The 27,908-nt window shown below is 34.1% G+C and overlaps 1 protein-coding gene across 2 annotated transcripts in view; it reads right to left on the bottom strand.

Annotated features, from left to right (window-relative positions):
• Nucleotides 1-27,908, bottom strand: part of LOC149490700 (LIM domain transcription factor LMO4) — a 141,884-nt gene that overhangs the window by 88,024 nt on the left and 25,952 nt on the right. The window contains exon 1 of one of the 2 annotated variants that reach the window (XM_089707892.1): nucleotides 404-732. The exons of the other annotated variant lie outside the window; for it this stretch is intronic. The gene's annotated coding sequence lies outside the window, so the exon portion shown is untranslated. Of the gene's footprint in view, nucleotides 1-403; nucleotides 733-27,908 lie in introns of those variants that run through there. 2 annotated transcript variants of the gene reach the window in all.

Raw genomic sequence — 27,908 nt, 5'->3', positions numbered from 1 at the left:
ATAAAGCATTGTGATTCGTATACCTACCTACCTCAAATATCTACGTCTGTAGAATTTGCATAGCATAGGAAAGTAAACCCTCGTAAGTCCCTGTAACTAATAATAATAATGTAAAGTACAAAGGCTGCCGATGCTTGTAACGTCAATGTTTTTGCTTTTAGTTTATGACGTATTGTTTAGTTTCTAAATAATAGTTGATGTTGTTGGCTGGGACTTGGTGGTGTCTCGAGGCTGCACGTGGTGTTTGTTCGATGTTCCGTGATATATTCATCTAAATTCTATTCGGCTGTTAAAATATTTTTTAATGTAACTTATTTATTACTACAAAAAGCACGCAACGCAACAAAATTTGATACTTAATACAAGCAACTTCACTACAATGCAGGACTATTGTTTATTTTACCTGAAGGCTTTTGTCCTCAGAGGTCCGTTAATCGTAAGTCCAGGTTTGGTGCCTCGTGGGGCCGCCGGTCTCCGAATCGACACGATTCACCAAACAAAAAAAATCAACAATAACAAAAAATTCACTAAACTTGTTAACTTAAACTATTCCACCGAAAGTAGTCATGTACTTTTTAAGTTCGACGGAACAAAAGACTCAATGCACATAAACTTTCTAACAAACTTTAAAACAAAAACTGTGTGTAAAGAGAACTTCGAAAAAAGTAGTTGTTTATGGGGATCGACGACACTTCCCCTCGCAGCGATTCGGTTGCGACTGAAGCACGCGGTCGCTCGCGGTGGGGAGGGGAGCGGAGAAGGGGTCTCCCGGCCCCGCGCCTCACCGTATTATTTGATTAATTCGCCTCCCCTGTATACTCGGCAAGTCGTCATTACGACGATGAACGTTAAGTTTTTAAATTTTGAATAAGAGAAGCCACAGCCTTCACCTACACTGTTTAATTATTTAATTGAATTAATTAAGATCTACTGACATAAACCAAGATTAGACGTTAATAAGCAAAAAGTTGAAGGATCCGTCCCGTTCTTGGTTAATTACGACGACCGTGATACTACGGCAAAAAATCCTGCTTGAAATAATGAGTAATACCAACCAAGAAACATAAGTCCCGCTAATTGGAGTGCATTTGCATACTGAAGTTAAATAAAGTCTGAGTGAGTTATTTTGACGTAGCGAATACCGGCAAATGGCGGGTTAATAAGGAAGGAATAATAAAGTGTATAATAAAAAATGTTACGGTAAAATATTATGCAGTTTATTAAGCGGGTGACACTAAGGCTTTTTATCGTTTCCATTGTTGGTGACAAATTAATGAAGTAAGTAATCAAGATTAATGGCCTATTCATCAAAGTTTAACTTGCATTAGGTAAATAGGTAATATTATTACAATCGTCCTTATTAAGTATTAGTAGAATGTAAATAAATAGGTACAAGTGATAATTAAAATTTAAAATATATTTCAATAACAATTCAAATTATTTTTTACAGTCGAATAGGTATTTTTGTAATTTTCACTTTTATACCTACCTACTTATAAATTCAAATACAACATTGTAGATTATTTTTTAACCTATATAAACCTACCTATCTAACTATCCTTAACCTAATTAATATTTAACGAAATTATCACGTTAATCCTATTAAATATTTATTTTCTCCTTATTTCTTATTTTTGTTCTACAAAAACAACAAGACAAGCTCGATTACGTTATCCACAGAAAATATAAAACTATAGGTACTAGCCGAAACTATGTGTGCTAGAAACGAAATAAAATTTTGTTACCTTTTAAAATTTCTTAAATTAATAATTAAAAGAGAGATTGACGACAAACGAAAACACGAATGATACAGGCAAATACCTACGACAATTTGATGACAAATGATTAAATAATAAGTAATAACACCTAAACATAAAAGTTAGTTAGTAATGCAACTTTGCAAGATATTTTTTTTGTATCTTACTGCCCAGAGTCCAGACCATAGACAACCTAAAATTATGATCGAAAATGTATTTCCAATCTATAAGTCAAATGCCTCTACACAGAAAATTTATTACACGTTTCGTGTCGGGTTACGAGGAAAGATCAGGCTTTAAGAGTTAACTCGGTAATTTTAAGAATCATTGAGCCGATACGCTTTGCCTTGATTGGATCAGCGCGGGCGCATCTTTTGTGGCCAATCGGTAACATATACGTGAGTAATGGTGGAGAATAAGTGTCTATTGTTTCTGCTGCTTTTTTTATTTAAAGAAGAGATACATGTTGCATGCAGTTTTAAAATTTTATAAACGGATTTAAGTAGTTATTATGTTATGATGATAAGGTGGATGAAATCTATCGCCTTTTTAATATGTGCCATGGAAGTCCATGCAGTATATTATACAGATTCATAGGGCATTTTTTCCAGCTGTATCGTGTAAGACGGAATGCTAGTTTCAGCTATTTGTTCCAAACGCATTGAAATTAGAATAGAATAATTAACGAATGCACAACTTGATTCTAGGCTATATTTTATCTAGTAATTATATCAGCACAATCAGTAAGTTTGCGTGGTAACAACTCACTATCACTAATATCTTCACTTAGAAGTTACATACTAATATCCTTTAAAAGTTTCAAATAACAAAGAATATCTTATTTATATTATTCCACAGAATATATAATATATACGGTAATAATAAAACTGTAACTCCAAGAAACAAATTATGATGTATGCAATGAACATACAGGGTTAACGTGTTTCAGCGGCACGCCGCACGACCGATATCCGCTTCGAAATTAATCTTAGTTTAAAATTAATGGATCTTATTTATCACGGGTATTACGTTTGGCTGTATAAAATGCTAATTGATGACTCATATAATACTCTAGATATGATGCCTTCGTTGTGATTGTTCTTTTACGAATGAATTAATAAGAAGCGTGCGTTGAGTTGAGTGGAACAGCATTGTGTAAAAAAATATTATAAGTATAAGAAAAATGCATGAGATTTCACTTCTAAGTTGGTATATAAATATGTATATAAAATAATATAAATGTACATGAAAATTTTGAAAATGCCTTTGGCCACGTTTGCGTAAAAACTATCGACTACCCTATTTTTTCAAATAATTTAGATCGCGTCCATAACAGAAAATGGTCACAGTAATGATAACGTGGTATGATGTGTCGTTTACATGAATTGAATTGAATCACAGCTGGCAGCTGGCTAGGCGTTGTTTTTCCTCCTATTAGGCAACTCTTTATTATTTATTGTTTACGTTCTATGATCTATCTAGTATAGTATTATATTATCTGTGGTTCGAGGTAACTCGACAAGTATATAGTACCTACTATAAATCACACAGGCCTCCTAGAAGGGTTAAATATTTTTTTTCAAGGATTGTGGCAATGGCAAAGTGGATAATGTGCAGATAAACTGCCATGTAAAATATTTTTTTACACCCAAGTCCTAGTATCAAACATTAGAGCTTTTTTGCAGTTGGAGACCATAAACATTGATACATACCACTGCGTAATAGATACAAATGTAATTATTGAGTTTGATAAAAAAAAATTATAAATGAACAACAACATTTTATTACAAATTTAAATTTGTCAACAAAATAGACAGATTAGACTGTCCGTGACCTCGTAGGAAGTAGAAGATAATTAACTTGTTATTTCATTAAAATTTGTTTTGTTTCTTTTTTTATCTAAATCTAAACACAAGGTAACTTTCCTAGTGCGCTAATAAGTACATAATAATATAAGTAATATAATTTTATTATAAAATATATTGATTTTTAAATAAATATGTAGTTAGCTCTACTGTGAGCTCTACCGTCATTTTCCTCATCCATATTTTTCATCTTTTCAGCTAGAGATAAATACGAATAATCTCCTTTTGTATATCTATAAAAAAAGCGTTGCAAAATAAAATTGAAACTATAGGATGTACTAATGAATATGTCCAAAAGTTAAGTAAAGTTCATATTAAGGGGTTTCATATTGTGTTTACTTTTCAACAAACATCGCGCACTCAAAGCTAATAATGGTAATCATAAATATTATAATTTCTGTTTATAACTAAACAATGTTGCATGTAACCTTATACCTCGACGGTCGGAATATTTATTTTCAGATGAACAACTTTGTATTAATTATTTTGTTGTCCTGAGCTCAAATGAATCATTTTTATGCTTTGGTTTGTTCGAATTTTCTAAGTAGGTAAGTGAAATACCTATTAAAAATTTTAAGACATTAAAAAAAATTAATACTTTCTTTCTTACTTAGTATATATCCGCCGTGAAGTCATGCACGCTATGTTTTTATGCGCTTTTCAACAATCATTTGTACTATTGTAGCAAACAGAGCCATGATTTTATTGAAAAAAAGAATCTCTATATAATAGTAGGTACCGAGCTACCAACCTGAAAGCTAGCTCATTCATTTCGTGTTTAACTGTATTAATTAAAAGTCAAATCATATCAAATAAGGTTAATTAAAGTTCAGTATTTTTAATTTCATGTTATTACGATATTACTTTTAAACATGAAACCTTAGTTACTATAACCTATAAGCAATAATTTATGTTATCTTTTGAGGTCTCTGTAATAAATACACAATGTAAGCAAGCCATAGAAGCAATAAAACTATGATTGTAATTGTACATACTACAATTAAAATTAATGAGTTTCAATGTCAATGAATTCTGTGTTCAGCCATCGGATAATCTTCAATCATTTTGCCAGGTGAATCTAATATTATAGCTCTTCCGTACCGACTCCAAAAGATGACACAATACGGTTGATTTTAAGCCGTGCAACTTAGGACAGAGCAATTCATTTGTAGATCTGCGCCTATTGAGCCTAAAATGAAGCTTAACCGCACATAAGTGAAGTGTAAATTCTGCAGCCTGCATGCAAACAAGAGTACAATTAAGGCAACGGCACACTGCATCTGCAGTAAGGGCGGGCATCCAGCTTCGTCCGTCACAATGCGCCAAATGACGGCCGCCCCGTACGCAAATGAAGAATATTGTCGGACTCTCTGAATGCTCCTTAATGATGTACCAAACGCCCGTGTGTTAGACTTCACCCACACAGCTTACATTTGCGTGATTGTTAACTTGTTAATTTAGCATTATTGTACTGTTTTGTCGATTGCTTTCAATGTGTTTCCAAAAGATTTAGCCATCTTCACATACCCGTATGAACTTCGGGGTGTTTTATGTTTTTGTTTCCCACTGAATGCTTATAATGAAAGAATATGGTGAATAAAAGAGTTTCGCTTTATAAACACGTGAAAAACATACCCATAAACTTACGAACTTATAAGGATTTAAAGCAGCTGTTGGCTATTAAAGCGGAAAAAAATATTACAATTTCCATTATTACACCTACAGTAAATTCAAGAAATTGTCTATCGTAATCAGATAAACAACAACAACACCACAATTACTTCAAACGAAACTTAATATTGAGTTTATTAAAACAGCTGTTACTCAACACGAGTCAAGCAGGTGGAAAGATTTACTGTGTACAGTTGACCCAGACCTCTGCCTGCAAATTGCCTTTACAAAGGGAGCGATGACGCGGCGCACAAAACGTTTGACCCCACGACTTAGCCTCCACACTACAACTTAGTATATTACAATAAATAATATTACCAATACCGTTAACCTTTATATCGAAAATAAAACAAGATACGCAGTGATCAACGTAATTGGAATATTATCTGAAATGACGAATGACTGCCATTACCCTCCATCACAATTCGGTTAATCAATCAATGAATTTGTCGACCACAATGTCGTGCATTAATGGAGCAGGTAGCGTGGAGCTTTAGTAGGCATCAGTGCGAGTCCCTGGATCTTGAAGGATGTGCAAGGCGATGAAATTGGCGAGACAGGACCGACCGGCTTAGCGGCTTCATCGAACGAGCGCGCATTACATTCGATTGTAGGGCCTGTGCGGCCTAATTGCCAGCATTGTGTCGGCATGCAGATGTGAATGGGCTTTGATTTGGGCCCGGGGGCGCGGGGCCAGGGGACAAATCGCTCGTTACGGCTGCAGGTAAACTTTCATTGAGCGTCGGAAGGCGTCGGACGTGAGAGGCGGCGGACAAAATGCCCTCGTTATTCGCCGCCGAATCACTCGCTCATTGTGTTCAGGGAAACGGTAGACGCGGTCGCCGAATAACGAAAAAGACTTTAATGAGGCGTGTGAACGCTCCAAATGAACGATTGTACGAAGGACTCGCTTTAGTGAAGGATTTATATAAAGAACTATGATTAAACTTTGTTACAACTTACAATTGTTAGCAAATTATTTATTTTATTAGAATAAGAGATGCGCCGAACATGCTTTATAAAATATATTATACTGTATATAAATAATAATTTGATAATTTAAAAAAATGCCATGAACATTAGGTGTAAAAAGATTCATATTTGGCTACTTGTCGGTTCATCTAACCACCTGTTGTATTTTGGGAGTGTGAGAAAAACTGAATGGTGGGAGACCGGGAGATACCTCCACCCTCTCGAGCTACGCCAATTAAAACATGACTGTTAGCTTTTGTCATGTAGCTGGGTACATTAGAGCCATCGTTAGTTTGTCATACGAATAAGTCGTAATTGCATGGCCAATCTGAAATAAAAATATTATAAAATAACTTTGTACAGCTGTCACGATTAAATTATTATGATTAGGTACTGAAAATGAAAAATATTTTATTGCGAATACAAGAATACTCTAGTTTGATATTTATGATTATTATAACAAAATAATTAAGGCCAATAAAAAAGAGACATAAAACCGTTTTGTCCCTTCGTTTGCTGGTTTTGCACCTTGCCTAATTGCCTTTTACTGGTCAGTGTTTTTATAATTTATCTACTCAATATAATAACACAAGCTGGAAGCCTTTGTCATTGAGTTTTTTAAAATGGAAATTTACCTCGAAATTTAAATGAAATGCATTTTATGTATATTATTAAGGGCAATATAAAAAACAAGACTCTAATTATTCATGTAATATAATTTAAGTATTTTTACAATCATTAAAGGTATAGAAGAGGTACCTACATTTTCCAATTGCCTGCAAGTTACCTCTATTTTACTGCATTAATTATTTGTGCGCCATTTTTAAAAGTGTTGTTTTTTTAGATATATTTTTTTATGGACTCTAATAAAAGTCTAAGTATAAGTTTTAATTGTAAGGTATATACTATATCGTGTAGATTTAAATGTAGGCATATTTTTAATAAAAAAGAAAACATTTATAATCTCGTGAACGTCATACGAGTATACTCTGTTCTAATCAAGAAGTTCTAATTCTAATGCGTGAATTTGCTAAACAAATCTAATATTGAGTTGTCAAGAAAAACATGATCATATTTCGTTTCTCATAAAAAACTAGAAAGACTACAAAACCAAATTGCAAGCACATCTTGTGTCCAACGTTAGCGCCGCAAGCAAATCCTGTCCACATGTACATTTATATACAAACCACAGAATAAATAATAGTGTATACTACGTAACAATACTAGGTCATTTCTGTTTTTATTTCTGTATCTTCTCATTACTGGGACAGGTGGTTCAAAGCCTGCGGCATAACCGCCTTCTGGCGGTTGAAACATATGCACCCTAGTCCGTGTATCTTACAAAAATTTAAACTATTTAGTAGTATGTAAATGTGTTGAGTATAAAACCATGTATTACTAATTCATTGACAGTTCAGATTGATTAAGCTATAAAGTGAAAGATACTTTAATTTAAGTTTACACGGCAATCATTTTAAATTTTGGTCATAAATTTTCCAACTGACCAACTTTTACTTGAGTTATTTCAATAATATTTTACTCATGTAGGTAATGGACATCGACATTGGTAGAATAAAATTGAAGTAAGTTACTTATTTAAGGGAAGTGCAATAACTGTATGACAAGGAAAGTAAAAATAAAATAGATCTTTGATAATAATCATTACGTGTTTATTCTTCTTAATCGTATTTTTTATGTGTGTATTAAAAAAATAAATACATAATAATAAAATTCACTTAGATTAAATGTGTAGACAGATTTAATGGCAATTCACTCCTTATCTGAGTAATTTGCAATGCCGTGTATTATGTATGTCAGCAAAGACATACATTTCAAACCCAAAAAGTAAAAGATACAACGTGAAAAAGTGAAGCCCCGTGACCCAAAGTGGGGTAAGGGGCAGATGCATTATCCATACATCTGTTTCACTGATCGATTTTCTTTAGGGACAAGTAGGTGATCAACCTTCTGTGTACTGTTAGACCGAGACATTTTTTTTTCTTCGTTTCCACGCGAGAATCCAACCCAGGACCCCCCGGTTCTACGCTCACGCGTCAACCACTGTACCTAGGAGACGGTCAATATAACGTAAAAGCTCAGTAGGTATTGACTGTGCAGCGAGTAAAAAATGCCGTCACAGATAATGAAAACATTTTTTTTAAGTAGGATTTTTTTTTTAATTTGTTGATAATTCTAAATTTAATACACATTATTTTGCAACTGTTTTCTTTTCGTAGGCAGACTATTTTAAAGGATACAAAAAATGATTTTGTTGGATGTATTCATAATAATTATTATAAAATTAAAAATTAGTTCCTAAAAATTGAGTTGCTGAAATTATTGCCACTCACATACCGGCCGGATGCAAAAAATGAAAACAAACTCTCAGAAAGACATATACTGTACTAGCTTTCCACCCGCAGCTTCTCCCGCGCAGTTAAAGAAAAACCCGCATAGTTCCCGTTCACATGGGTTTTCCCGTTTCCGCGATAAAACCTATACTATTTCCCGGGGTAAAAAGTAGCCTATGTCCTTTCTCGGGTATCAAAATATCTCTATACCAAATTTCATGCAAATTGGTTCAGTAGTTAAGGCGTGATTGAGTAACAGACAGACAGACAGAGTTACTTTCGCATTTATAATATTTAGTATGGATATAGGTACTTACTACTTACGTACACAACGAGGACATTTACACGTGGAGGACTACGAGTATGAGAATAAAATTGTTGACAATAGAGCATTAAGCGTGAAAAAAAGAAACAAAAGTATAATGTGTTCAGTCATTGTTTAGTTACATAAAAAATAAAAAAGTTAACTCGTGTCAAACACTTGACACCACGATTACGACACTCGGTGAAGATTTATTTATTTTACCATGTTCTTAAGTTTCATGGTAATAAATTTTGATATGAATTCGTGTAGACTGTAGAGCATAATATTTTAAGGAACCTTTTTTTTTTGTTTTGTCACATTTGTTAGCTAGTAAAAGTAAGTAATGTATGTTTAATGATACCATAATAAAAACCACTGAAATCTTGGACTAATAAAAATTCTAATCGATTACTTTCTATATTAATTATTGAACGACCTACTTTCATTGCACTACTCTGAAACATTATTCGTTCTACATTGCAAAAACGAGCATCGATTTGTATTCACACATAACGAAGTTTATACACCGTAATCCTAGCTCACCCAATCTAAAATACGGTCAATATTTCATCTCAAAGTCCGCTCAAACGTTCGTACTGCGGTCGGGCCTCACGCGTTCCACTCCTACAATTACGCGCTTGTGTCATATTTACAGCCCAGGTAATTGCCATTCAATTACGAAGAGAGCCTGCTGGGCGTGCGAGCGGGACGTCCGAGCCCGATCCGTGTCACCCTCTCGCTCGCCCGCGTCGTGCAGCCGGCTAGCTATCAATCATCGAACACCCCCCGCTGGGCTATAGGGATGGGAATTCACAAAGAGTATCTCGGAACAATGCTCGATAAGTGGGCAAACGACACGGTAAATTGATTTGAAAGTGTATCGATTTTGGATGTTATTTAACTAGATTAATTTGGCTTGTCCTTTTTTGTTGTTGTGACACCGTAGAAATTAAACGTTATAATTGGAAATAAGGCGAATATTGGGGTAATTTGTTTTGAGTTTATGGACAATACCTCACCTTTTTATTTTTGTTTTGTTGAAAATTTAATTACAATTTACAATACAATTAGAATCCCATGCATGATGTAAATAAACCACCTTAAATGAATATGGAAACGAATTAAAATATTGTTATGCTGATACTACACTCACTTGCTGTATTTTTATATTTATTTCTTAATTAAATTTAAATTAACCGCTTGTAAAACACATTGGAATGAAACTAAGTAATTATTTCCTGTTGAATATTTTTCAACTTCGTTACAACTTTATTACGTACACATTTTCTATAACTTTTTAACATTAAAATAATTTCAAGGTTAGGTGTAATAAGTGAAAAAAGAAAGTTGGACAAAAAGTATCGATAACGTTGTACATCCCTAGTAGAGCTCTTGGTTCCAAGTGCCACAGGTATGCAATCTTTTGCTTTTATGCCTTCACCCTATTGCACTTTAATTTGATATTCGCTCCAATCTTTTAAACCGAGTATAATTCGATTCAAACATTAATAATGTGAGTTCATTTTTTGCAAACAAAAATATTTATGATTTTGCTCATCCGAAGTACGTAGATACCTACGATTGATTTTAGGAATACTGTTTTTTATACCGCACTCAAGTTTAAAGATTTTGACCTCAATCCCCGGAAGATAAAAGGTTAATAATTATAAGACCAGTAATTCTTAATAAAATTAGATTTGTTGAATTTAGAAAAGTTAGCGAGTCTACAAAAAAGGAAAATTCTGCAACCATTACATTGTATATGTATGTACTTATTTAGGATAATATAGCTGTACCTACGTATTTATAATATTATATTTGTCTATCTACAAAAGACAATTTCTACAAAAACAAAAAGAAGACATAAATTATAATTCATTTTATAATGACTCTATTTAGACTAAATATTATCTTGCTAGCCTTGCACTTTTTTCCGTTTTATAATTATCTTAATTACTATAAAAACATAGAAAAAATACAAACCATAAAATATTAAGATATTAAAACAGCAAAAAAGAAATTAAGCTTGTATAATAATCAGTTTAATTAATATAATTAAAAATAATTTCAATGTGTACAGATTCGTTCATTATTAGGCAACGTTCATGTAACAAGGCGAACCCGTTGATTAATTAGCGAGGCTAATTAGCAGGCACAAGTCAAGTCATTAGTAAACGTAATTGAAACAAGCAAGACTCGGACTTTTCCGAGAAAAACCTCCGATTAATTTACCTACAGCGAATAGTTAACCTCATCTCGCAATTTGAATATTAAACCTTTTCATATTTTTTTTTTCAGTTCGCTCGACTCTAAATGTAATTTGAATTTTTGTAAATTTAACTAATTACGACGTAAATTAATAAACGAAATATTATTTGTGCCGTTCTTCAGACGCCCGTCTGCTACACGTGAATATAGCTTAATTAATGTGATACAGATACGTAAGAAATCTTTATAAAACCGTAGTACGTACATCTATTTCACTAATTGGCTTCGTCACACCAGTCAACAGGATCCGATTTCAATTACCTTTGCTTTGATAACTCAGTTCTGATAATGTTTGTCAGAACTCAGTGATCTACGGTTTCGGTAAACCGTGGTTAGTATTCCTAGAACACCATAGTATTTATTTGTATGGACATTGGACGATACAGTTGTTAAGCTTCAAAGTTATAAATTATATGAGGTTATTGAGGGCTTATACAGCAATTAGACGGCTTTGATAGTGTTTACTTTCAATTGTTTCGTTCAAAAACCCATTGCTTGTTCAAAGAACAATAGCTCTACGTCTTTGTTATCTGTTGCGTTCCTATCTACGAAATGATAGATCGCTTTCACTTCACAGCGATAGTGTGTCAGCACAAAATTCATTACAACCAACATTAACTTATCCAATTAAGTGCATTACGCTTATCTAAGCCCTCTCATTATGGTAAGTAATGGTGTTGTAAGTGGTACGAATGGATGCTTCATTATTTAACGTCATAGATCGGGCCCTACGACAATCGGTTACTCGGGGATTAGGGCTGCTACAAATAATTACAGATTATAGATACTATGTTCATCCTAAACGAATCAGATAGCGTACGGATTGGATAAATAACATGATCAAATATAGATAAACGTGTGTATCTTTTTTAATTGCTTAGTATCAATAAATCATTTGTTTTGTCTGCACAATCGATACGCGTCGTTGCGTTGTGAGGATTGAAATAACTATTTAGTTGAAATCAGGTACAATTCTGGTAAAATTTCTTCAGAGCTTACACTTATTTTATTGGAAGTTATTACGAAATAAGGATACAATTATTTTGTTTTATTTTAAAAATGGATAGTCGATATTCAAAATATAAAAAAGTGTAAAAAATATAAACTAGTGTAAAATATAAAAAATATATTTTGTACGATATACATAATACGAGTATACTTCAGTAACCCTAAACAAGGTGAACAAACTATGCACGCAATTGTGAACCTTATGTCCTAAAAACAATAAAATTACTTTTTTTAACCAAGCACTTATCCGTCGACACTTGTAGAGAAAGCTTGGTTGATATTTCAATCGACAATTCATAAAGTGTACAATGCAAATAGAGTATTTCAATAGTGTCGTTAATTATTTAAAAGATAGCGAAGGTGGGAAAATGTATTTTTTGCTGCACTTGTTAGAGACAATTATTGTTAGAATAGACATAGTTTTCTTTAGCAAGGCATGTTTATAGTTTATGTAATACACAGTCTACGATATTTGTATGGTACATATTAAATTATCTGTGGTATACGATGTTGCCCGGGTAGTACAGAGTTTTTACTCACAAGATATAAAGCTTGAGTAGAATAAAGAATGTAGATATCTATCCTGAAAAAATATACAAGAAATAATACAAATGTTATATTGAAAGACTGAGAACACAACAGAAAAAATAAATTTATTTAAACCACTTGTCTTGATATTTTGAAGTTTTTATTTCTATTTTTGACTTACTATTAATATTGAAACATATTTAAATTTTTAATAAAAAGCACTTTACCTTCTAACTAAAGCTCCGGCAAGTATCATCTTACTCCAAGACAATATTCAAGAACATAACAACTCAGAACATGAAAAACAACGCATTCAACTTTAATCAGATAAAACCAGATTGGACAGAAGTTGTTTTTAAATCAATTTTCAATATATTCAAAGGATCGGGTTACACTGTATAAATGCAATAAGTAAATATCATTTTTAAAAACCACTATATTTTATTATCATACATTGATCGTTCAACCTTTAATAATGTAGAGGCACGTAAAAGCTCTATTTTTACCTTGAATTTTATTGACCAAGACGTTTTATTTTTTAGAAATAATCCATTTCAATAATGCAAACTTAAACGACACTTAAATAAACTTAATGCATACTTTGAATTGCGAACTTTTGTCGATCTTAGAAATTAATAAATAATTGAAAATAATTTGAATTTGAATTTAATATGTATTTTTTTAGAAAGATATATTTCAACGTTGGCTCTGAATTTTGAACAATAAATAATTTTAACTACCAACAAGTGAAATTTTGTTAGATTTTATTCATAAAAATACAGCTTTTATTTTAATTAAAATAATTATGAATATTCTTATCTACGAATTAAATAAAGAAATTAAAATCAAATATCCTTATCTTATTTAAGAAATAAAATCAAACATCTTATTGACCCCACGGACTTATAATGATCATTTATATTCAATTATTCATGCACCGAGCAATGTCAAAACAGGACATGACTTCGTAATTAACGTGTATTCATTAAGCAAGATATATAATTTTATTACATTTTATACTTAATTAACATTATTCTCTTTAGTTACGTGACTGGAACAATGTTAATATTTTAAACGCATGTCAAATTGTATTGAAAATGCAAAGATGTGCCTTTTATGCATACAATATTTACAATGAATAATATTAGTCTGCACAGTTATGCATGCTTGTACAAGACATGGTCATTTGCATAAATGTTTAACCAAGAAATACCTACTCGAACCCATACATTATCTATACTAATATTATAAAGCTGAAGAGTTTGTTTGTTTGTTTGTTTGAACGCGCTAATCTCGGGAACTACTGGTCCGATTTGAAAAATTCTTTCGGTGTTAGATAGCCCATTTATCGAGGAAGGTTATATAGGCTATGTATCGTCACGCTACGACCAACAGGAGGGAAACCACGGGGGTGAAACCGCGCGGAGCAGCTAGTATTAATATATTTCATTATTTAGATGTTACGTAACCCTGTGTTTTTTGTTTTTATCAGTGTGTTTGAGATACACTGGAAAAAAGTTATATAATTCTTTTTATCGAGACTATTTGTCGATAATTCGATTTACGTCATTCATTTATTGCATAAGAATACATAAGCATTCATATTCACCTAGTTATCTTAAATTATTTATTAAATTAATTATGTATTCAAAAGTCGCATCATAAATGAACCGTGGGAATAAAATAAATACAACATATTTTATAATCTTTATTTAACTCGGATCAGAAGACTGGAAATCGAACCAAACTAAAATTGCCTCCGTACCTACGTCCATGTTAATTACGTAGGTATGCAAAAAAATTACACCAGAGGTCATTGAAATGTAATGGCGAATATTCAAAACACCATAAAATTTAAAATGTAATATTAACAAAAACATAATGAAATAAATTGAGAACGTCGCGGATGCGGCCCACGGCTCGAAAATGAATCTAATTACGTATTTGCATATTAAATGATATTTACCTATCAGGAAATATTTCAAGCGAGTCCAACGCTCGGTCTCAGTAATTAAACTTAAGGCTTATACATGCGCTAATAACCTTGACCATACTAGACGGATCTCAAACCTCTCCCGCTGCACCTTCTTTTTTCCTCGCATTTTGTATTTAAAAAGATACTAATCAGTGAAACAAAAAATCCTCGTCAGGGACTGTTGTGTAACTGATAATTTATTAAACATAAAATTTTCAGAGCTCTAAGTCAGCAGGTTACGAAGTTTATAGAGTATTTGCGGAAAAATCGATGACCACGGCACATTTTTTTTCTAGAAATCTATTAACTTTGGAAAAAAATCCTCGCGAGCAATTAAAGATCAAAGACCATCCTATTTTATATATTTTTTTCGGTATTGTGCTTTATGTTGTACCAGACTTTATAGAGGTTGAACATAGTCGAAATTGCCGGGTAACGCCTTAAGCTTTTACTATGGTAATGGTATTCAATTAAAGGGAAATTGCGCGTAGTTACTTGTTGATACTAACTTACGATTGGTTTCTTCCGTTGAAGTTATTTTAATAGTGAGTAGTTAGGTTGCGCGTCTCGCGTGAAATTTTTGCATACGTTAGTAAGTCGTTTTTATTTATAGTATTTAATTGTATCATGTTTGTTGAGTGTTGCCATGGTCATTTACACATTTGACTTTTATCTCATCTCTCATTATTTTTTAAAAGTTTTTGATACGTGATTACAATGTTAGATAAACAAAAGTTCCACAAGAAAATTATTGTGATTATAAAGATGGAATCGTAAATAAATAAAAATATTCCGAGACTCATTATAGGTTTTCACGGTCATAAAACTATAACAATTTTGTTATAATAAACTACGTTAGCTGCGGTATGATGCTTAATTATTATCTTGATAATTTTCGTTACAATTATGTTAGTTATTCACATTAAATTAAACGATCCGTACACATTTAGGTATATTAAAATAAACATCATTTATATTCTCTGAAAAAATATAATTCCTTCAGACAAATTTCCTATTCCTTCAGACAAATTTCATCTATATCCATTCAGCCATTCCTTCTTAATCTCTTAACAAACATCCATCCCATTTACAATATCAAATAAGATCACAAGAACTATATTCGCATATCGATCAATACGCACCCCAATCAGCTCCATCAAAACTCGGGCTCATTACTCAAAATCAATTAGCGTTATTAGTGCGGCGCGTCTTCGTTAGCCCGTGATGGAGGGTAATTTATTGGCATCTCTTAATTAGGGATAAGTCTAATTGGAGGCTTAGTCGTAACGAGGCACTCGAAATCTGACGTTCCGGCAAATAAATTGGTCGGCCGTAGCGGCCCTAGCACGCACTCAAACCGTTCTATTGCCATGATATTTTGACGCGCCAACTCTTGGTGTGTGGAGAAAGCGTTTGGTAATTGGTTATTAACTATTACTCCGTTGTTGTTAATTAGCGGCTTTAATTGCGTTTACCTGTCTTGGATCTTAATGAGGATGATAGGTTTATCTAAATATGATGCATTAGATACTTTGTCGATGCATTAGTAGTATGTTTGCGTAAGATCTTCTTTTCTTCAAGAGACAAATCACAAAATATTATTTTTCTCGTCTATCAGGTATTTAAAAAGTAAGAAGGAGGAAATGACAAGAATTTAATAATCTGATAACTTAATGGAGATTGATAATCGAGTTGTTTTCAATTTCCCTGGTTCTAGGTCTCCCCCACATTTTGTGAAACAAGAGAGTAGGTTTTTTACGGGATGAATCTGTTTTAGAAATGTGATCTATAAGCTGATATTTTTTGCTCTTCCACAAAAAGAAAATTGAATATATTATTTGATTTAAATTAGATACGCAGAAATATTGTGGGCTGTATATGTATGTAGCTAATGGTGTACGAAACAATCTATACAAGCGAATCATTTTTGTTACAGATATAAAAAATAATATCAAGTGTTTTATCTACAATTTTCTTCACATTACCCAAACTACGTTACTTCTAATTGCCCAGACCAGCTTGGCAAAATAGTTACCATTGCTAAAAATAACAACCAACACTCTTCAAGTTCAAACCACAGATGATTACAGAATTGATTTAAGGATGGTTATAAAAGTGCATTTGTGGCTAACTTCATTGCTGAACGATCCGGTCGGTGCCCAAAGCAATATGAAGAAAAAACACAAATAAAAGAGTAGAGACAACGGCAACATCAAGGGTATGGATGTAAACTGATATTTTGTGATGCGCCTCGTCCTGGTATCGTCGATGGCCCGAAAATATGATCTGTATATGAAATATCATATATATGCTATATTATGTAAGTATAGTGATGTATACTCGAAAGTTTTACGCATACTATTAAAACTCTGGTATAGTTTTAAACTAGGAAATAAAAGAATGGGCTTATTTGAAAACAGAATACGCAGACTCATGTATTTTAGAATAACTTAAAAGTGGCGGTTGATAGAAAAATAAAGTTAAAATCGAATGAAACCAACGAGCTTTTTATCTTTAGTTTCATTTTGACTGAAACTTATTTACTCCCTATCACTTTTCCCCTTTGGTTTTAATTCTTATGTGACCTAATTTTGAAGTTTTAAAGATTATAGAAATTTGCGTAATCTCATTCTTAAGTCTTAACAAAAACTATTGTATAAAGTCAAACAATACAATAAATTAAAACCAATGCTATTTTATAACACAACAAGAAAAAATAAATCACATTTTCGTAAATTTTCCATAAACTTACTGTTGTTCACAGAAATGATTAAATACCAAACAATGATCAATAACCGCAAAAACAAATCTGTTAAATACAATACAATATCTATGTAAATAATTATAATAAACGACAACGATTCGAGCATTAAAAGCCCGCGTTAAATGGAAAATTTCCCAATAAAAGTTAGCGAAGATTCCACGCATTATCCCCTCAGAACTTCGTCTCAGACTAATGCCCACAATGCTATAATGCATTTAATTTAATAATAACGTAATGAAACGTCTCGTTCTTAGCGCGAGGGGCGTGGGGGGACGGGGGGGAAGGAACCGGTCTCCTGAGGTCATCGCCTGCGAGCCTTCCGCGAGTTGCCAGCATAGACCTCATTGAGTTGCCCATTTATGTAATTATTCAAACGAGTGTGATCTGGGACAGTTCAGCACACTGCGCCTTTTTAAGACATCAGTTAAGCCGTGGCCTAGCGGATTGTTCACATTAACCTATTATGGGATGGCAGAGGCAACTTTTGTTTTTATTTCTGTTATACAGGATTGTATATAATTTTATATTTGGATTTATGTATCATTAAACAGAAATTAACGAATATGTTCAGGAAACTTGGCGAACTTTGACAAATATATTAATGTACGCTATCATTCTTTAATACCGTATGTATAAACAAGGCAATATAATTATAAAGGCGGTGAGTAAACTTATTATTCATTCCACTTATGAATATCCAATTTAAAATTAACTTGGAACGCATTAAGCTCTATTAAAATCGATCCAGTATAAGTAAAAAACGCGCTAGCAACCCGACGACACTAAAGAGGAATCGAGCGAGCCGCTCGCGCATATGTTAATGCTCCATTAAGATTATACTAATTGAAAGCCAATAAATACAACGGCTATGAATATTAATTTTATTTGGCTTCGCGTGGTTACTTCCAAGGCTCGGCCGGACCAGTTAAATCGCGTGCGATAAATTGCCGAAGCCCATTTATATTATAAACAATTTTTACAACAAATATTTGTTATTTGCAACCGAGTGCTTTCGACCGTTATTTTTGAAATTAACTTTGGTTACAATTAGGTTTATAAAAAGACTGAACTTTTCGTGTCCGTATTTTATCTTAATCAAACGCGTCGCGCTCGTGTTAATTTATTAATAAATTCGCGTAATTTATAGTTGACCGGATAATATTTATAGCGAGTAATCGCTAATTGTAATTTCACGGCTATAAATCGTCCGCAAAGGTCAATAGAGTGTGTTGCGCTTTATCTGAGATGTGTATGACGTCTCGATTCCCGTCAATCTCGCTCGCCGTCGATTACGCAGGACAAATCAATTACCGCTCGCATTCCGCCGGCAGCCGACCGACGAATTCTCTGTCACGATCCTATCGCCCAACGACCACCTCTCGTCCAATATGCCACGTCGTCAAGCAACGGAATTCGGGACATTGCGCGGCTAACTAGCCGATCGAAATCCTAGATTGGCAGCTCCAGATCGATGGAAGACGCACTTCAATCTGCTCGCTGGGCATTCCTCGCATTCATCGAACGTACACGCTGGATAGCGTACAGTTACCTGGGCTCCGTCAGATTTGACCACGTCAAGAATTCCGTGTTCGAATCCTGGCCCGGAATGTTATCAGTGCGTCGTATCGGCACTCGCCGTCGGACATGTCAGGCAACATTTGTAAACCGCTATTTATATTGAACGCATTCATTAAAACATTACGAGTGTAGCTTCGAGTTCTCCTCGATCGCATCCTTCGTTAATGAGTTAATTGGAAATGATTTATTGATGTGTAATTGTAAATTATTGTTATTAAAGCATTTATTATGTCGACGTTTCACATATGCATTGTGATTACTGTCATGAATATTCAGATAATTCCCTTCGTAAAGCACACAATAAGAATAAAAATGAGTAGGTAATCGATACCAGGTGGAATTGCGGATGCAGTAGAAATATTTTTGAAATTTACTTTATTGAATGTCGAATTGAATTGTGCTGATATGAAATAACAAGCTTTTCCTCTTAATTTTATTGCTAAAGGGCAATAACTACACGCAAAGTTTGATTTCACAACGGTTGACAGTCATAAGCACGCGGGTCAATGTTGTCTGGTGCGGTTTTAGTCGCGGCGAGGTCGACCATCTCCTAATTATTTTTAATTTTATGTCGCAATTGGCTAATCTTTGAGAATAGCGGGACCGAATCATCATACTTATTTCGAATTGAATCTTGAATGTATCTAAGTGTGATTTCCGTAAATCTGGAATAATGCGGTACAACATCTAATACATTTGGGGAACATGTATCCCGTAGCCTAGTATCAGATCCTGCGCCCACGCGGAGCCGTCTCGATTTTATGTTAATCGAAGAGCCATGTTCTTCGTTGAAATGTACACAGGTTTAAGTATTACGGTACATGGAGCTACACAAATGTATTAAACGCGCCATTATCCACAAGCGAGGACAATTTCACATTTACGACTCTATACTGACACCTCGTAAATACTTTATTGATTCTATCCCGAGCTGTACTCTATATTATCTTTAGCACTTCATAAAGGTTCAGAGGAAATAAATTGTTGTATTAATCAAATGTAATGGCTTACTCAAATTGTTACTTAAAACACAATTGTGTATAATTTTTATTGAAAATTAAGTTTTAAGTGTAACAATGACCCCTTTCTGTAGAATTATTATAAACAAAGAACTAGAACTTATGAAGGTTACATCCTACACTTTCACGGTGAAGCAGTTTCTTTTAATGCTCGATTATACCGATAAAAGTATAAGTTTACATATTTTTTTATAGGTTTATGTCTTTTTAATTAAATCCTTCATCCTCCGTACCTTCATTGTTTTCATTTTCAATATTTAGGTCGATTTGAAACGTTTTCCATACGCCATAAACCACATAAAACTATCCACTAAAAAAATTAAGTTTGGAATAAATCATGCCTAATGCCAAAGGCGAGTAAAGACCCTTCACTTCAAGGGCTAAGTTTTATTTAAGTACAATTTAAGATAATTAAAAAAATATTCCGATGTTTCAGGTATGAAATATTATGTAAATAGTCTAACACTTACTTGGTATATACATTTGAAATAATACGAAATGGAATTACATAGGCAATACAATAATTTCTGCTTATATTTGAACAGTAATTAAACAATTGAAACAAAACAGGCAAGGTAAGCATAAGGGCCTCCAGCCCAAATGCCTATTAATTAAGAGGGTTGAACCGCTCTGCCTCTAATTAACTGAAGACCCTGGCCGCATTCAGTGTAATTAGTTTCCTAAGGAGTGCTGTTCTCACGCTCTCGGACCTAAAATACGTGGAATTATATGAATTTCATCGATCCAGCTTATTTGTACAACAAAAGTTACAAAACAGAGTTAACACCGCGCGAAGCAACTCGTAAATCGTCGCAGCGCGCAATGCATGAGTGAGATGTCATTCTTGTACCGTCATTACCAGCGGTCAGCTGTCGCAATTTGTCCGCCCGTACGTGGATGGTGTATTAACCCTGTGTCTACAATAATTATTAATATTGCTTTCTTATCTCTATTTCATTAACTTTAAATTAATTGCATTTTCTTCTCACTTCATTGTTGTATTTTATGCACCCATTACATTGTAATCACTTGCTAGATAATCGCAAAACGACCGGCAATCGAATTAACAATTCGACATTGTAAAAACAAAGAAAAACTTAATAAGGACTTTCCAAACAACAATACTCCGACGAGGGTGGTCGAGAATCTTTATTAAAATCTCGAGCGAGTAATAAAAGCACAGTTAAATGCGGAGAACTCTGATGAAAATATTAATTAATGTTTCGAAATGGGAAACATGTTGCTAATTAAATGGCGATATCGCATAAAACGTAATTAGAGGTCGGAACATACGTTTCTCACGGGGCGGGCGATGCCCCGTGCCGTACCGGGCGTGCGGCGTGCGGCGTGCGGCGTGCCGGCAGTGCCGTCCCGTGCATCTCCCGCGGAGGAATGCGCCGGCCGCCGAGACGTGCTCCCGCAAAAACAGGTTACGACTCCGTCATACATACTGACATTCAAATACATACGTTTCATTTTAACTTTTTGTTACGACTCCTCGGAGCTTTAAATATTTATCGCTTTCGTCGTAACGAAATCTCAGTCGACGGTATCGATACTGAAAAATACTATGAATTGTCGGAGTTTATAATATAAATTCCGCGAGCGAAACTATGAACATTCCGAAGTCGCTGCGGGCTTTATTAAATGCACTGACTGGCAACTATTAGCAATTATGATCGACGCCTGAATGGGCGGCGTAATTAAAAAAGTCAATGATCACTTATTGTAATTAGCGGTGTATCGAGTTGCCGACAAAAAGGTAATTGTTTCCCGACGGCTATCAATCTAGCTGGCTCAATGGATAACACGTGCGACTCGCCGCCGCCCGCCGCTCGCGCTAGTCACTCTCTCTCTCCAACTCTCTGACGACTGACACGGCTTTTTGTTAAGAAAATTATCGGTATCTGAGGGCCGGCTTATTCATTGTAATAGATATTGGTTTGAGGCATTATCTTCTTATAGTAATAAAGTATTAAATTATATACTTACTTATTTTGATGTTGTAATTTTGTATAAGATTTTATACACTCTCTTTGTACAAATTATTTAAACTCGAAAAGATTTGGCTAAGACAACACAATAGTACATTATTTTGTGTTTGCTTTAACCTTTGGCATGTACAAGCAAATCGATTAGATTACACAGTTGCAATAAATTTTAATTATAAACTTGGAAACTCCCACAAATGATAAGCTCACGAAGCAACGATCATTACAAACGAAACAGATTTTATCCACAATCGAACGGCAGAAGCCCACTTATTTCATAATGAGGTTATTGCCTAGCATTCTGGTCCTTATCTGTCTAGTTTCCCTTAGCGAAGAGCAGCGCCAAATTGGCGTGGAGAGGTCCGCGGGCGAAGCGATGGGCCCACCGATACAGCTAATTACGGGCCGCGCGCTGATCTATTTGGCCAGATCTGGCCGCTGACGTGTGAAAATATCCAATTAATTAACGCGAAACGTTCGGATCGCGGCAATCTACTCGCGTGCTATACACCAGGTCAGCTCCCCGGTTTCAATTGCACGTTTCCTGAACGGGTGACGGAATAATGATGTTGAAGCCATCATTTCGAATGCAATTAGTTTTGATTTTAGTTGGCTAGTAATTGGCGAGTTTCGTTTATATTTGCGAATTACTAGTGATATATGCTTTGCTATGCGCGATTGCATTACCACACCCGCATTGGTAATCAGCGGTCAGTGAAAGCTTTTACTTAATTATATCATACTGTCGAAGATCGATTTAGACTCTGGGCTTTGATCTTCTTTTTGTAGAAAACCTTCCATAATCTATCCGGGATTTTATATTAATAAGATGGCTCAATATTTTGTAAGTATATGTTTATTTTAATTCTTATACGAGCAAAAAAACAGATAAATTCCTATTAAAACGTGTACCTTATAAATAATTACTATATTTGCTACAAACGCGAATTAAACGATTATACCCAATACCTACAAACATCATTAAAATGCCTAGAAGACCCCAACAATTTGTCCGTATGTAACATTAAATTTAATGAAAATTCTAATAAATAAAATAAATAACAAAGTTCGATAAATTGCACAATTATCTAGTCGCTTAGATAAACAGCAGTAAGAAGATGCACTCGCAGTGTAAGCGAGTGTTAATAGGCTATTAACCAGAGCCAGTCTAATTGGGCGGCGCAGGCGCATGCAGCCGCTTGTCGATTCTAGTCACGCTAAGCACCTCGAAGCTATGCTCCGTACATGCGTTTGAAGTAATATACAATGTAAATTATAATAAATTAAAATAAGAAACTATGCAAGATACAACACTAACTAGATACGATAAAATCTTGTAGGGTAATGTATTAGTTGCGTACATGGGCATAATTTTATAGGAACTAGAGGGAGTAATTAAATATGAAAATTATTATTTCGTGTAAGTTTCTGGCTCATTTATATGGATAATTAAAAACAAGTTACAACATAAAAATAAGTGTAATGTAAAATGGTACAAACTTGACATAAAAGCTTCACAAACTGCAAACATTCAAGTGAAATAGGTTCCAGTTACCTAACATCTATCTGAAACATTTTAAACCACAATAGTTGAAACGAACACTTAAACGAGTAAATATTGTTAATTAAAGCAGATGGAAAGAGAATACGTTGAAAGTCCATTAGTTAATAGAGTCGTAAGCTGAATGACGTGACGTCGCAGGGCTGCCGTCCACTCGTTTTAATTTCCTGGCGACGGATTGTATCGCACTCCAACGAAGAACCGCAATCCATGCATTTTGGATACAGTTTGTAGCTACTTTAGCCATTTATCTAGTAATGTAAAGAAGATTAGCTGTGTATTTTTTGAACTATTCCTTTCTTATACTAATAAAACTACTTCTTTCTTTCTTTACTAACAAATTTATTAAATGAGCTTTTGCTTAGCTCTACGTTGTGTGAAGGCAAATACCGATTACGGTTTATTTCGGATTTAAATTAAAATTGATAGGCGGAAGGAAAGACATTTGCGATTAGAAGCCTTTGGCAGCCATATACTAGTGCTTTGTTGTTTGATAATTTTAAACTTTCAAGTTTCATATATATTTTTTCGTAAATTAATAATTATGGTTTAGCAGAACGCATGAATGTCAGCTTCATTATGAATAAACAATATCAAATACAACGGAAAATCTAGTCCACACTTCCCCATTCCCCAATCTATCCAGTATATTACCCACCTATCTACCGATAACTTCTAAACCCACCTACATTATAAACAGAACATTTACTTATGATTATCTTAGCAGCAATTAACAAGCGGTGAGCGCAGACAAGCGGTTCCCAGTAGCCCGCGCGTCGGCGTTTAATTTCCTGACGTGTACGTTGCTTTTCATATTGTAATGACTTACGCCTTTTAAACAGTAATTTAATCGATATATTGATTCTTGTTTCGTGCGGTTTGGTAGTACAGCATGGGTTCTAAGCTTTTAGTCAATCATGCGATTAGAATTTATGAGAATTAAACACCAGAGACTATTATCTTATTTTAATATTTTGACGATAATCATTAAAATAGAACATTTGATCGGTACTTCTGGCTTTCGCAACCGTATCAGGAAACGCTCTATCTTTTAAATTTTCGTTGCTAATATTTTTATAAGCTGTAATACCTATGCTGTTTCGTAAGGTTAAATATATTTAATGGTAATATTATATGGTAACTCTTCAAGAAAAACCTCTCTTATCATACGTCTAGATATCACAATCTGATCATAAGTCTCATGAAAATATTTATATTTTAAAATATTTATTGATAACATCAAAACATAAATACTCTTTAATATTAATCAATGCCACTATCGCTTACAAAGCAAATAATCTCGGAATCTTAATGATAGTCAGTAGGATAATCTGCATTGTGTCGGAAGAAAGTGGTCGAATGACGTTTAATTTCCTACGGTTTGTTCTGAACCACAGCTCTTTTGCTTTCTGATTCTGATTAAATTAGCGCTGTAGATAGGCATTTTATATTTATATAATATTGTTTATAGATTGAAATTCCTACTTACATTATCTCATTCGATAAATAATGATGCTACGAAATACGAATTGGAATCTTAAAATTTATTTTCTGTTCATCCAAATTTAGACGGACTGGTTTTGTTGTTGGTCTTCGTATATTCACGAAATTTTTATTATTTAATTATTCATATTATAGAATGACAATTAGAGTAACCTAATATTGTATAAATAAGAAACAAGCATGCAATTAAAAAAATCATAAATCAAATGTTTCAAAAGCAACCCTCATTTGACAACACATAGCTACAAAATTAGCGATAAAAACTAAAGAAAAAAATAGGGCACCAAATTGTAATGAAGTACGATCGAAAACAGCCCATGGAGCAGACACGAGACAATGCAAGGTACATTGGTCTGGTTGAGCGAAACAGCGAAGTAATTTTCCCGGGCCCCTTTCATGGAACTCGTCGCGTGTTTGCTAGTTAGAATTCGGGTGTAGTTCGAAAATTAATCAGAGCCCATTGTGGCCGCTTTGTCGCGGACTCTGGTGCCAATTATTGGCTGCGCAGCGCACTCGCGTAATTGAACCCGCCCTGAGGCAGTTTCCAACTCTGCCAGCTCTAATTCTCCAACTTTTTCCGTGGAAATTGTTGGAAATCGATTTCACCAATCATTTCCGTCATATGTAGAACGTGTCCCGCTGGCGCTCGATTGACCGTCCTTATGAACTTTCATGAGTCGACAAACAACATTTTATTTCAAAACAATCGATTTACGTTCAGTCGTGTGTTATTGATTTGCAATAACAAGCGGACATAACAAGCATTAATAGCCCTTAACAGCCATTCATTTTATTGTTATTGATTAAAACTCTTAATGACCGGTAAAGAGTAGATAAATAAAAATTGATAACACGTTGAACGGTAATTACATTTAACTTCCAGCGATGAAAGCGATGAAAAATCTTCACAATCAACAAGATCACAAGTTGTTAAAAATCAAAACTGTGCATAAACCGTGAAATAAAGTTAACAAGCACATCATAAGCAATCGTTTGCAAGTGAAATAAATCGCACGTTCCCATTTAAAACATTCGTTCGGAAAAATTTAATAAAAACGTGTTTCGGCCGGAAGCCTCGCAATTTGGCCGGCTGTAACAACCTGCGTACAATCTACTGATTGATTACAATAAAATAATAATTTGCGTGATAGTGCAAACTGATGATAACTATTCATTCGAAAATCGTGCGTGCTGTTTACACATACTCTCACAGCAGATATAATAATATCAAGTCAAGGGATCTCCGCATTTATCTAATCTTCGTGATTGTTTATGGAAAATGAATGTTCATTAATTGAAGTCAAATAGAGTTATGTAATAACTGAACTCTACGCATTTACTGTCTTCATTAGTTTAGCGACCCTTGCAGGCCTAAACGTGAAATTGAAAATATATCTCTTTAAGGTTAAATACCTACTTGCGTGTTTTCTAAAACAATGACCTTTCCATTCACACTTATTTAAATTTAATTAATGTTTTAAAATTCCAAAAAGCAACAATACCCCGACCGTACTTAGAGTTCCATAATGCGCATTACTTAACATTTATAGGTGTATAAAAACAAACAAAACGAAAGGCTAAGTCCTAAATACCGCGTAATACAGGCGAGGGTTAATGAATTTAAACGTATAATAGTCGTAGGGTAAGCATAAAGCGAAGGCATTAAAACAATAGCGAGTGTAACGCGCTGGTAACCGCCGCCAAATTTGCATTCCTCATTGTTAAAGCACATAAAAATTCTCTCATTAACCTGGGGTGGTCAGCAGCCGCCCGCCTTACTGTCCACTGTGACAGCGATGAGCGAACTGCTCGCTCGCTACAACACGGTGCGACTTTACCAAACAGATAGGTACTTTTAATAGAATTGAACATTTACCCTAATACTAATAATATGCCCATGCCCAACTTTTTATGTTGGACACTAATTATAAAGCTAGGTATAAACTTAATATGAAGAGTCCGCAAAAAGAAGAAAACTACTTTGTATGTAAATTTATGATCCTAATACCAAATTATAATAACATAATACATTAATGTAATTAATATTACTTTAATTGTTATTGTGAAGCATGTGTGTAGCCAAATTACAATATGGCATGATGTATAATTTTCATTAGAGTTTTTTAATTATGAAGATACACGAAATGGATTTGTATTCATAACAGAATAAAAAATCCACTAGCACATTAATTTAATAACTGAGTAATTTTAAATTATATAATGAGTATTTTTATTATGTAAGAAAAACAAACACAATTAGGTATTCCATCACTTAAACTGGGAACCCCTGTTTTTTGTAAGTCAGCACAAGGATAACGATAAAAATAAAATAAATCTTTATTAAACTAGAATACACTGTTTTAGTTTAAACTGTTATAAAACAATACATACTAATAATAATACTTCTATAGAGCGAGCACCGTGTACCTAACTAAAAACCTTCAAATAATTGCTCTTGTACAAGTATGCCGAACATTAAGAACACAAACGTCGCACCCTCTCCCAGCGAGGCGGTAGTATCCAAAGATCTGGCCGCAATTCGATACTTGGCGCCTGCTTCCATTACAGTCTGCTTAACATACCAGCCTCACGTGCATTCCCGAGCACGTGGCCACTTTTTACCGCCATTTATTGTGACCGCACTTCTGTAATTGAATATTTTCGTCTAACTACACCTTTTTTCGTTAGGTACGAGACAGTTTAATGGAAGTTACTGTGTGGAATCCATGGGTTCTACACTTTTTGGTGTTTAGACGCAAATTGTTCATACATCGTTACTTATTCGAAGTCAGC

The sequence above is a fragment of the Colias philodice genome, chromosome 2 (assembly GCF_061535455.1).
Source record: "Colias philodice isolate Cphi_HAF_F1 chromosome 2, ilColPhil1 Martin Lab GWU primary, whole genome shotgun sequence".
Classification (NCBI taxonomy): Eukaryota; Metazoa; Arthropoda; class Insecta; order Lepidoptera; family Pieridae; genus Colias; species Colias philodice.
This window is presented reverse-complemented; position numbering and strand designations above follow the sequence as displayed.